This window comes from Myotis davidii, unplaced genomic scaffold (assembly GCF_000327345.1).
Source record: "Myotis davidii unplaced genomic scaffold, ASM32734v1 scaffold205, whole genome shotgun sequence".
In the NCBI taxonomy this organism is placed as follows: Eukaryota; Metazoa; Chordata; class Mammalia; order Chiroptera; family Vespertilionidae; genus Myotis; species Myotis davidii.
In genome coordinates, this window is record NW_006297573.1 from 3,486,050 (window position 1) to 3,497,081 (window position 11,032).

At 41.2% G+C, this 11,032-nt stretch overlaps 1 protein-coding gene across 3 annotated transcripts in view; it reads left to right on the top strand.

The window, feature by feature from the left end:
* The first annotated feature begins 6 nt into the window (after positions 1 to 6).
* The window catches only part of LEPR (leptin receptor), an 88,607-nt gene continuing 77,581 nt past the window's right edge, over positions 7 to 11,032 (top strand). Inside the window, exon 1 of one of the 3 annotated variants that reach the window (XM_006773240.2) lies at positions 7 to 180. The gene's annotated coding sequence lies outside the window, so the exon portion shown is untranslated. The other 2 variants (XM_015570166.1, XM_015570165.1) reach the window with 2 other exon arrangements.

An 11,032-nucleotide genomic window follows, 5' to 3' on the forward strand; every position in this document is an offset into this window, starting at 1 on the left:
CGGCCCCTCCCACACCCTCGGCTGCGCTCCACTCTCCCGAGAGTTGCCCGGCCCCTTCGGTGAGGAGTTTGGAGCCGCCCCACTGCAGAGTCCACACCGGCTGAGCCAGAGCCACGCGAGTGCGAGAGCCCGGGTGCGGCCGCCATCTCTGCTTTCCGTCTGGGTTGGACCCCGGCACCGAGCGCCACGGAAAGGACGGGCCAACCCGCCAACTTCTTTTCCGCCTCCTTCCTACACTTTGGGACGGAAGGGACTGCGACTTAAACCATAAGCCTGGGGCCCTGGAGGAAGGATTTATTGGTTTGGATGACAGAAGAAAAAAAAAAAGTGTGTTATAGACTCGAGCCTCTGCTTTCCACCCTTTTCTGCTATCCTCAAGCAAATTAAAAACAAAATACAAGACCCAATCCCAATCAAAGCGCCTGTTTAAAGGGATTCGTAGAGGTGAGAAAAAGACCGGACCGGACTGGGGAATCACTTCGGAAACCTCAGGTATGATGAGGCCGGCTCAGAAATTGGGTGTTGTGGGTGCTATTTCCCTTGTGTTTGTAAACAGGATGACACGGGCTCTTGTAACCCTGGAGGAGTTCCTTATAGTGAGGGGTTGCTTAGAGTGTTCTTTGTTAAAATTCTTTCCCCAAATCTTAAAGGATGTGGAAACAAATATTCTTTCAGAGCTTTGGACTTGAAGTCAGAATTTTGGTATGACGTGCCCTTTGTCTGTGACACTGGTTAGCTTAACTTCTCTGGGCCTCAGTTTCCTCATCTGTCAAATTAGGGGGTTGGATTGGGATGCCGAGGGCCTTCTAATAGTAACTAAGATGTTTCCCAACTTAAAAAAATGTATAATTCTGTAACTCTTTGGCATGTTAGATTCATAATTTCATGACATTGGTTCTTGGCATTTTTGTATATAGGTATTTATGATTTGTACCTGTAGATTTTTCAAACCAAAATTAAAAAGAAAAAAACACTTATAAAAGGGTTCAGAAATATATAGTTTACGTGTAAATACTTAGATCATCTCTCACAGTACCTTAAAAAACCTTGTTCAACTTTAAGTCAGTAGAGTATTTGTAACATTGCAACAAAAACCGTGTGCCATCAGCAAAGTACTTACTCTCTTTCAGCATTGTACATTTGGAATACATAAAAATTGTTTTGGAGGAAAACTAAAAATTTCACATTTCCTATCAATTACTGATCTTGAACAGTGTTTGTTACTTTTTAGCATAAAGGTGTGTGTAGAATATTAAAAAAATGGTTTCAGACCACTTCAGAACCTCTCTGAATTAAGCTCAGGAGCAGAGATGCCAATTTTAGTAATGCATTTTGGTCCCCTTGGAATGAATCCCAGAAAATAGCAGAGGTTAACTAAACTGATAAGCCAGAAATTAGGAATTGACACACACACACACACACACAGGAAGTTATACAAGCAGTGTGTACTATAAAGTGTCATTGAACCTTTCATTTCTTTTTTATTAAAACAACAACAACAGACAACTATTGGCTTAAGCAGACAGAGAATATTAGAATGGCTTTTGTTGTCACTTGTAATTCAGAATTATTTAAGATTTAGTCGTCAGCCATTAGGATAGGTTTAGAAGTGGTCTAGCTTTTTAGGTGGCTTTGATATAAAATAAAGTCTTCCCACCAGCATGTGTGTTGTCTGCAGTGAGGGAGAATGGAATGGATTGGAAGTATTCTCTTATGAACACATTTGAACTTAGTTTCAGGACCTTTTTGCTTCTGGGCTGGAAGTCTCATAAACCAATCAATCATTCAGGCATTTGCCTTCTCTCTTATGCTCTGGTGAAGTAGAACAGTGGTTCTCAACCTTCCTAATGCCGCGACCCTTTAATACAGTTCCTCATGTTGTGGTGGCCCCCAACCATAAAATTATTTGCGTTGCTACTTCATAACTGTAATTTTGCTACTGTTATGAATCGTAATATAAATATCTGATATGCAGGATGTATTTTCATTGTTACAAATTGAACATAATTAAAGCATAGTGATTAATCACAAAAACAATATGTAATTATATGTGTTTTCCGATGGTCTTAGGCAACCCCTGTGAAAGGGTTGTTCGACCCCCAAGGGGGTCACGACCCACAGGTTGAGAACCGCTGAAGTAGATGATTATCTCCTTTGAAGCAGATGTTCAAAGAATTCAACAAACTATTGAATGAACCCCCAGCAGTAGAACTGATATACCCTGGCTTCTCCTTGCTTTTTTAAATATATTTTCATGGATTTCAGAGAGGGAGAGAGAGATAGAACAATCAATGATGAGAGAGAATCATTGACTGGCTGCCCTCTGTACACCCCCTACTGGGGATTGAGCCCACAACCTGGGCATGTGCCCTTGACTAAAATCAAACCCGGGACCCTTCAGTCCATAGGCCCATGCTCTAGCCACTGAGCCAAACCAGCTAGGGCTCTCCTTGCTCTTTGCAAAACAACTGGGAACAGTGGGTGGATCTGACTGCTCATAGTCCACAGCCAACTCATTCATGGCTTAGAAGCATCATTATGGTTGGCAGAAGCTCTAGTCCTCTTTTGTAATGTGGGGATTTTACTCTCACGAATTTACCAAGAAAAAACCGTCATGTCTTCACACTTAGATCACTATTATATAACCAAATGGTTTGTGTTTGTGAAGTGCCACATCTCAGGAGGTCTTGGAAATAAAACTAAAATATCCATTAAAAAATGAATGCCTTGGCAGTTACTGTACTGCATTTTTTCATACTCAGAGCCAAACACACAGGGAGTTGTATGGAGTTAAAAATGAAGAAAATGGCTATAGTCTGATTTAATTCTTAAGATTTTTTGTGGTTTACAAATCCTGCTTTTAATTAAACCAGAAAGGTACAAATGTTCACCAACTGGCCAAACCTATATACATAATGTTTTAGAATTTTAATTTAAATCTGGTCTTCTCAAATACTTTTTAAAACTTTGTGACAATAGGCAAATGCCCCACTATTCACCATGTAAGAAAAAACACACATTGCTATTACTCTGAAACCTTTTCCTTTATCCTTCCTGATCACAAGTTTTTTTGGAATTTTATATAAATACTAGGGGCCCAGTGCACAAATTCATGCACCTTGAAAGGTACTCTGGGCTGGGAGGCTGTGGTGGGCACAGGGGCAGGTCTTGGCCCATCCTCCATGCCCCCACTCTGCCCCTCCCACCACGGCCACTTGTCCCCTGTCTGCTGGCAGCCCCCACCACTGCCGCCGCTCCCACATGCTGATGTCACAGAGCGATAGGGGCCAGCACCAGCAGCAGGTGTGAGCAGGGCCGGCACCATCAGTGGGTGCAAGCGGTGGCTGCTGCCCCCATCACCCTTCAGAAGCAGGGGCAGATAGAGAAACCCTCAGGGATGATCGGGACTGGCAGTCGCTTGCACCCACTGATGGCAATGAGCGATCAGGACCAGCGCCGGGCACCAGCAGCAGGTGTGAGCAGCAGCTCTGGCGCTGGCTGTGAGCAGGGCCGGTGCTGGCAGTGGGTGTGAGCAGTGGCTCCAGCACTGGCAGCGGGTGCGAGCGGTGGCTGCCAGCTCTGATTGCCCTTCAGGAGCAGGGGAGGTGGAGAAGCCCTCAGGGGCAATTGGGGCCAGTAGCCGCCACTCACACCCACTGACAGCACTGAGTGATCAGGGCCAGCGCTGGGCACCAGCAGCAGGTGTGAGTGGGGCCAGCGCCGGCAGCAGGTGCAAGTGCCCAGTGGGACTGTGGTGCATGGGAGCAAAGAATTTTCAGTAACCACCAGAGGCTCGGCCCAATGACAGCAACTGGCGCCCCGCCTTGGTCTGGCGACCCTGCTCACCTGCTCCACCATCCCACCATGGCTGAAGCCCACCATCTTCCGCGCTCTGCCGTCTGTTGCCAACGCCCACCATGTTCCATGCATGCCCCCTGGTGGTCAGCGCACATCACAGCGACTGGTTGTTCCGCTGTTTGGTCTATTTGCATATTAGGGTTTTATATATATTGATAGGAGGCCTTCTTTCTTTATTTTTTAAAATTCTTTATTGTTTAAAGTATTACATATGTCTCCTTTTTCTGGAGGCATTCTTTCATAGATTCTTTTGCTTAATATTATATTTGTAAGATTAAGCAATTCCTTTGTTTCCCTTTATTTTAAATCCTCACCCAAAGATAGCTTTTTTCATTGATCCTAGAGAGAGAACAGATAATTAGCATATTATTCTCTTATTATATAGGATTATATATTTCTGGCTCCTTTAAAGAAATTTAGAACTATCTACAGCAATGAGATTGAGCTGAGCACAAACTGCTCTCTTTTCCTCTTTTTTAAAAAAGGATTAAATCTTTATTGTTGAAAGTATTACATATGTCCCCTTTTCCCCCAATTGACCCCTTCTAGCCTGCCCCACCCCCTGCCCCAGGCCTTCACCACCCTATTGTTTGTATCCACAGGTTATGCATATATGCATACAAGTTCTTCGGTTGGTATCTTCCCACCCACTCTCCCTCTCCCACCTTCCCTCTGGGATTCCATACTGTTCCATGTTTTTATGTGTCTGGGTTTATCTTGTTCATTAGATTCCACATATGAGTGAGGTTATGTGATATTTATCTTTCTCTGACTGGCTTATTTCCTTTAGCATAATGCTCTTCAGGTCCATCCATGCTGTTGCAAATGATGAGTTCTTTCTTTTTTACAGCTGCCATCGTGTAAATGTACCACAGCCTTTTTATCCACTCATCTACTAATGGGCACTTGGGCTGTTTTTATCAGATTTTAGTTATTGTAAATTGTGCTGCTATGAACATAGGGGTGCATACATTCTTTCTGATTGATGCTTTCGGTTTCTTACGATATATTCCTAGAAGTGGGATCACTGGGTCAAATGGCAGTTCCAATTTAATTTTTTGAGGATACTCCATACTGTTTCCCACCGTGGCTGCATCAGGCAGCTTGGTCATGGGACCTGGGGTCTGCGCCAAATGTAAAGCATTGTTACTATATTACATCAGAGATGATGATGAAAAATAGTGGAGAGTGAATTGAACTCTTCAGAAAAAGGGTGTTGGGTAAATTAAATATGTTGTCAAGAGCCCCTGAATTATATTTGAGGAAAGTGTGAGATGGAACTTTATTAGATAGGTTACAGGTTTTTCTAAGGCAACAGAGAAGATAAAAATGCACTGAGCATCAAAATAGAAGTATTTATCTTCTCTCGTAAGCCTGGGCAAGTGGATGGCTTCTTCTAAGATTTTTATGGTTTCTGTTTTATGTTAAAATCCTTTATCCATTTTGAGTTTATTTTTGTTTATGGTGTTAAGTTGGTTGTCTAGTTTCATTTTTTTTGCATGTATCTGTCCAATTTTCCCAACACCATTTATTGAAGAGACTGTCTTGACTCCATTGTATGCTCTTGCCTCCTTTGTTAAATATGGAGCACAATGACTTGGGTTGCTCTCTGGGTTCTCTGTACTGTTCCATTGGTCTATATGTCTGTTCTTGTGCCAGTACCGTGCAGTTTTGAGAACAGTGGCGTTGTAGTATAGCTTGATATCTGGTATTGTGATCCCTCCAACTTTGTTCCTCTTTCTCAAGATTGCTGCAGCTATTCAGGGCCTTTTTTTTTTAATTCCAGATGAATTTTTGGAGAGTTTGCTCTAGGTCTTTGAAGTATGCTGTTGGTATTTTAATGGGGATTGCATTGAACCTATAGATTGCTTTGGGTAGTTTGGACATTTTAATGATGTTGATTCTACCAATCCATGAACACGGTGTATTCTTCCACTTGTTTTGTCTTTCTCTATCTCTTTTTTCAGCATCCTGTAATGTTTTGAGTACAGGTCCTTCACCTCCGTGGTTAAATTTATTCCTAGGTATCTTAATTTTTTTGTTGCAATGGTAAATGGGATTGTTTTTGCAGTTTCCCTTTCTGTGAATTCATTATTGGTGTATTAAACAGCCATAGATTTCTGAGTGTTAATTTTGTATCCTGCTACATTACCAAATTCATTTATTAGTTCTAATAGTTTTTTGATGGAGTCTTTAGGGTTTCTTATGTACAATATCACATCATCTGCAAATAATGACAACTGCACTTCTTTTCAAATTTGGATGCCTTTTGTTTCTTCTTCTTGTCTGGTCACTATGGCTAGCACAAATAGGAGTGGTGAAAGTGTGCATCCCTGCATTGTTCCTGTTTTTACGGGAAATGGTTTTAGTTTTTGCCCATTGAGTATGACATTGGTCAAGGTATCTTTTGATTTATTCCTTTATCTCATTGTTAATCCATGGATTGTTTTGTAACATGTCATTTAATCTCCATGTGTTTTTGTGTTTTTCTTGTGATTGATTTTTATTTTTACACCATTATGGTCAGAGAAGGTGCTTAATATGACTTTAATCTTTTTAAATTTTTTGAGACATGTTTTGTGTTCTAACATGTGGTCTATTCTGGAAAAGATTTCATGTGCATTTTAAAAGAACGTATATTCTGCAGCTTTGGAGTGAAATGCTCTGTACCCTTTATCATTATGTAATGTCCTTCATTGTCTTTTACCATAGCCTTTGTTTTAAAGTCTATTTTGTAAGTATTGCTACTCCAGCTTTTATTTCATTTCAATGTGCATGAAATACCTTTTTCCATCTCTTTATTTTTAGTCTGTTTGTTTTGAGGTGGTTTTCTTGTTGACAGCATATATATGGGTCTTGCTTTCTTACCCATTCAGCTATCCTATGTCTTTTGATTGGAACATTTAAACCATTTACATTTAAGGTGATTATTGTTAGGTACTTATTTATTGCGATTTTATTCTTTATATCCATGTTCCTCTCTCCTCCTCCTCCTCTGTTTTGTTCTTCTCCTCAAAGAGGGCTCTTTAACCTTTCTTGTACTATTGGTTTGGTGGTAATGAGGTCCTTTAGCTTTTTATTGTCTGGGAAGCTCTTTATTTCTCCTTCAATTTTAAATGATAGACTTGCTGGGTAAAGTAGTCTTGGTTGTAGGTCTTTGTTTTTCATGACTTTAAATGTGTCATATGAATCTCTTTAGGCCTGAAATGATTTTGTTGATAAACTCATGGGAGCTCCCTTATAACTTACTGTCTTTCTCTTGGTATTTTTAAGATTCTCTCCTTGTCTTTTACCTTTGCCATTTTAATTATGATGTGTCTTGGTGAGGGGCTTTTTGGGTTCATCTTGTTTGGGAATCTCTGTGCTTCCTGGGCTTGTGTGTCTTTTTCCTTCACCTTGTTAGGGTCATTTTCAGTCATTATTTCTTCAAAACAGTTTCTCAATCCTTTGTTCTCTCTCTTCTCCTTCTGGTACTTTTGTGTGTATATGTTGTTACTCTTCATGTTGTACCAAAGTTCCCTTAAACATCCTTATATTTTTAAAATTCTTTTTTCTTTTTGCAGCTCTGATTGGATGTTTTTTCTACCTTGTCTTCCAAATCACAGATTGAATTATCTGCTTCATCCAACCACTGTTTATTCCCTCTAGTATATTCTTTATTTCAGATATTTTTGACTGGTTCTTTTTTCATGGTTTCTATATCCCTTTTTCTGTTTACTATCTCTTTGGTTAAGTTCTCATTGATTTCATCTATTCTTCCCCCTGAGACTTGAGCATCCTTATAACCATTCTTTTGAACTCTATATCTGATAAACTTGCCTCCATTTCATTTAGCTCTTTTTCTAGAGTTTTCTCCTCTTCTTTCATTTGGTGTATGTTTCTTTGTCTCACCATTTTGGCTGCCTCTGTGTTTGTTTCTATGAGTTAGTTTTATCTGCTATGATTCTCAGTCTAGGTAGAGTGGCCTTTTGTGTAGTAGGTGTCTTGTGGGACCCTGTGGCTCAGTGTCCTTGATCACCTGTGTTGGGTGCTTTAGAAATGTCCTTTATGTGGGTTATGTGGGTCCTCCTTTTGAGTCTTGATTGCTATTTACCCATACATGTATGGAATCAACCCTCAGGCTGGATGAATGTGAGGATCCACCCCAACCACAATGTTCTAGCTGCTGTGCAGGTGCTGACCACATAGAGAGGAAGTTGCCTCATCAGGGTGTGGTACCTGCTGATATATCTCTTTGGATATGTTGATTGTAAAGCTAAACTGAATCCTGCTCTTTGTTATCTGAAGCTGGCCATCGGGTGTGTTGATTCTGGGGCCTCTTGGGAATGATTCTGATGCAGGTCAATGTCAGACTCTGCCTGTGACTGACCCTGTTTGGAGCTACAAAGTGACCCACAGTTTGTGACTGCCTCTTCTGAGCCTGTGTGTGTGTGTGTGTGTGGGAAGGGTCAAGCTGTGCATCAATGTTTGCTTTACCAGCACTGAACCTGGGGGCAGGTGAGCAAAAGTCCCTAGGAGCCCCTAGGTCAGTGATGGCGAACCTATGACATGTGTCAGAGGTGACATGTGAACTCATTTTTTGGTTGATTTTTCTCTGTTAAATGGCATTTAAATATATAAAATAAATATCAAAAATATAAGTCTTTGTATTACTATGGTTGCAAATATCAAAAAATTTCTATATGTGACACGGCACCAGAGTTAAGTTAGGGTTTTTCAAAATGCTGACACGCCGAGCTCAAAAGGTTCACCATCACTGCCCTAGGTCCACTTCTGTCTGCCCCCACCTGCCAGCTGCCTATTAGGCTCAGCCACTGAAAGAAACTCTGGCAGTACTTAAATTGCATGCAATAGGTTCTCAGTGAGTTACTAGGTAGGAGTGCGAGGTGTTCTTCAGATCTATATGGGTTCAGCCTTGGTGCCAGGACTGGGTCTGGGGTCCCTCAGCAAGTGTCCTAGGGTGTACCAAGTCTAGCTGCCACCCAGTGGGTGCTTGCACACCTTTGTGTGGGTTGGGGTTTCAGAGAGTAGTCAGGATGAGGCCAGCAAAGTTTATCAGGCCTAACCAGACCAAAATTTGTCCCTGTGAAAGGAAGACTCTCTACTGATCAGGTGTGAAATAGAAAAATATCCTTTGTTCTAGGACCACACAACATAGTCTGTCCCAGATTCTGCCAGGAGTCTGATCTCAGCAGGGAGGGGCCACTGGGAGTCAGGAGAGGAGGAAGTGCTGGTCAAGTTTGGGGGATTTTGTGGGCTATGGCTTCCGTCCCAGAGCCACACACCTCAGACTGTCCTGGATTCTGCCCAGGGCTCAGCAGGGTGGAACCTCCAAAAGTCATGAGGTTGGGGCCCCTGGCAGTTCAGAGGTTCTACCATGAGGAAGAGACACCAGTCAGGTTCACAGGAAAGCCACACAACTCCGTCACTAACATCCCTTGAGTTTGCCCAGACCTCTACACCTCATCCCAGGCCTCTCACTCCTCAGCAGGGCAGAAGCTCTGCAAGATGGGTCAACAGAGTGTCTAGAGAAGTGGTTCTCAACCTGTGGGTCTTGACCCCTTTGGGGGTCGAACGACCCTTTCACAGGGGTCGCCTAAATACATCCTGCACATCAGATATTTACATTACGATTCATAACAGCAGCAAAATTACAGTTATGAAGTAGCAATGAAAATAATTTTATGGTTGGGGGTCACCACAACATGAGGAACTGTATTAAGGGGTCATGGCATTAGGAAGGTAGAGAACCACTGGTCTAGAGGATGGGGCTATTGTTTTCCCCCAGGCTAATACTGTATGGAAGGGCAAGCTCAACCCAAGAAAGATGGCATCTATGGTGTTGTAGAACGACTCAGCATAGATATCCTGGCAGTTGTTTTCTCAGCTCTCTCCTCAGAGTCACAAACCCCAGTTGTTTCTCATACAACTGTAACCTGCTCTGCCCTCATTCTGTCAGAGCCCAGGGTGAGTGGCGGCAAAAGAGATTTTATATGTTGACCCTGTAAGGGGGTTCCTATTTTTCTAGCAGACACTCGTCTTTCTCTGGCGGAGAAAAACCCTGCTGCTTTTCACAGCCAGATGTTACGTGGGTGTCTCTTCTTGGCTCTGATGCTCTGGGCTGTGGAGCCCAGTTTGGGCATGAGACCCCACACTTCTCAGGGGGTACCTCCAGAATCTCAGCTGCTGCCTTTGGGAGCAGGGCCAGTCCTTTTTGTGTCTCCATACTTCCTACTAGTCTCAATGTGGTCTCTTTTGTAAATCCTTATTTATAAGGCTTCTTTTCAGCTGGTCTTCTGTTGGCTATCCTAGTTGATTGCTCTATATTTTAGTTGTACTTCCAGGTTGGTTCTGGGAGGAGATGCGTGTAGTTTCTACCTATTTTGCTGCCATCTTGAATCTTGTTTTCTATTTTATTAATTGCAACTTTTATCTTTATTTCCTCCATTTTACTTTCTTTTAATTTTATTCTGTTCTATTTTAACATCTCAAGATGAATGATAGCTCATTAATTTTTGGACTTTCTTAATTTTTGGAATTTTAAAACATTATTTGAAATTTCCCTTTAAGGAATCCTTAATCTGCATGAAATAATTTTGAGATGCTTTTTTAAAAAAAAACTATTATCAGTTTAAAATATATATTGTTTTTAATTTTATCTATTTTGTTTAGTCATTTGCTCAGAAGATTTTTTAAGATGTCCTAACATGTGGCATTTGTGCAGTTATATTTTTTGCTACTTATTTCTGCCTTAAAAAACTCTGTGGTCAAAGAATGTGGTCTGTCTGATTTTAGTTCTTTGGTTCTGTTTGTACCATGTTTTCTATCTTTGTGTATAGTCAGTTTTTGTAAATGCAACATTGGTCCTTGAAAATAATATTTTGTCTGCATTTTGGGGGAGCAGAGTTCAATGTGTGTCAAATTTGGTAATGTTGTCCCAATGTCATTTGTTAGTGTTGTTCCCATCTCATATATCCTCATATATTGTGTATCTATTGTTTTGCTTATTTGATTCATTCTTTAGGAGAGTGTGTTAAAATATCCCACCATCTATGTGGATTTCTGCCTTTTTTCTATAGTACTCTATGAGTTTTTACATTATATATTTTGACGCTAAATTGTAATATGTTATTTTCAGGTTATATTATAATAGATATATATATATTATATACAC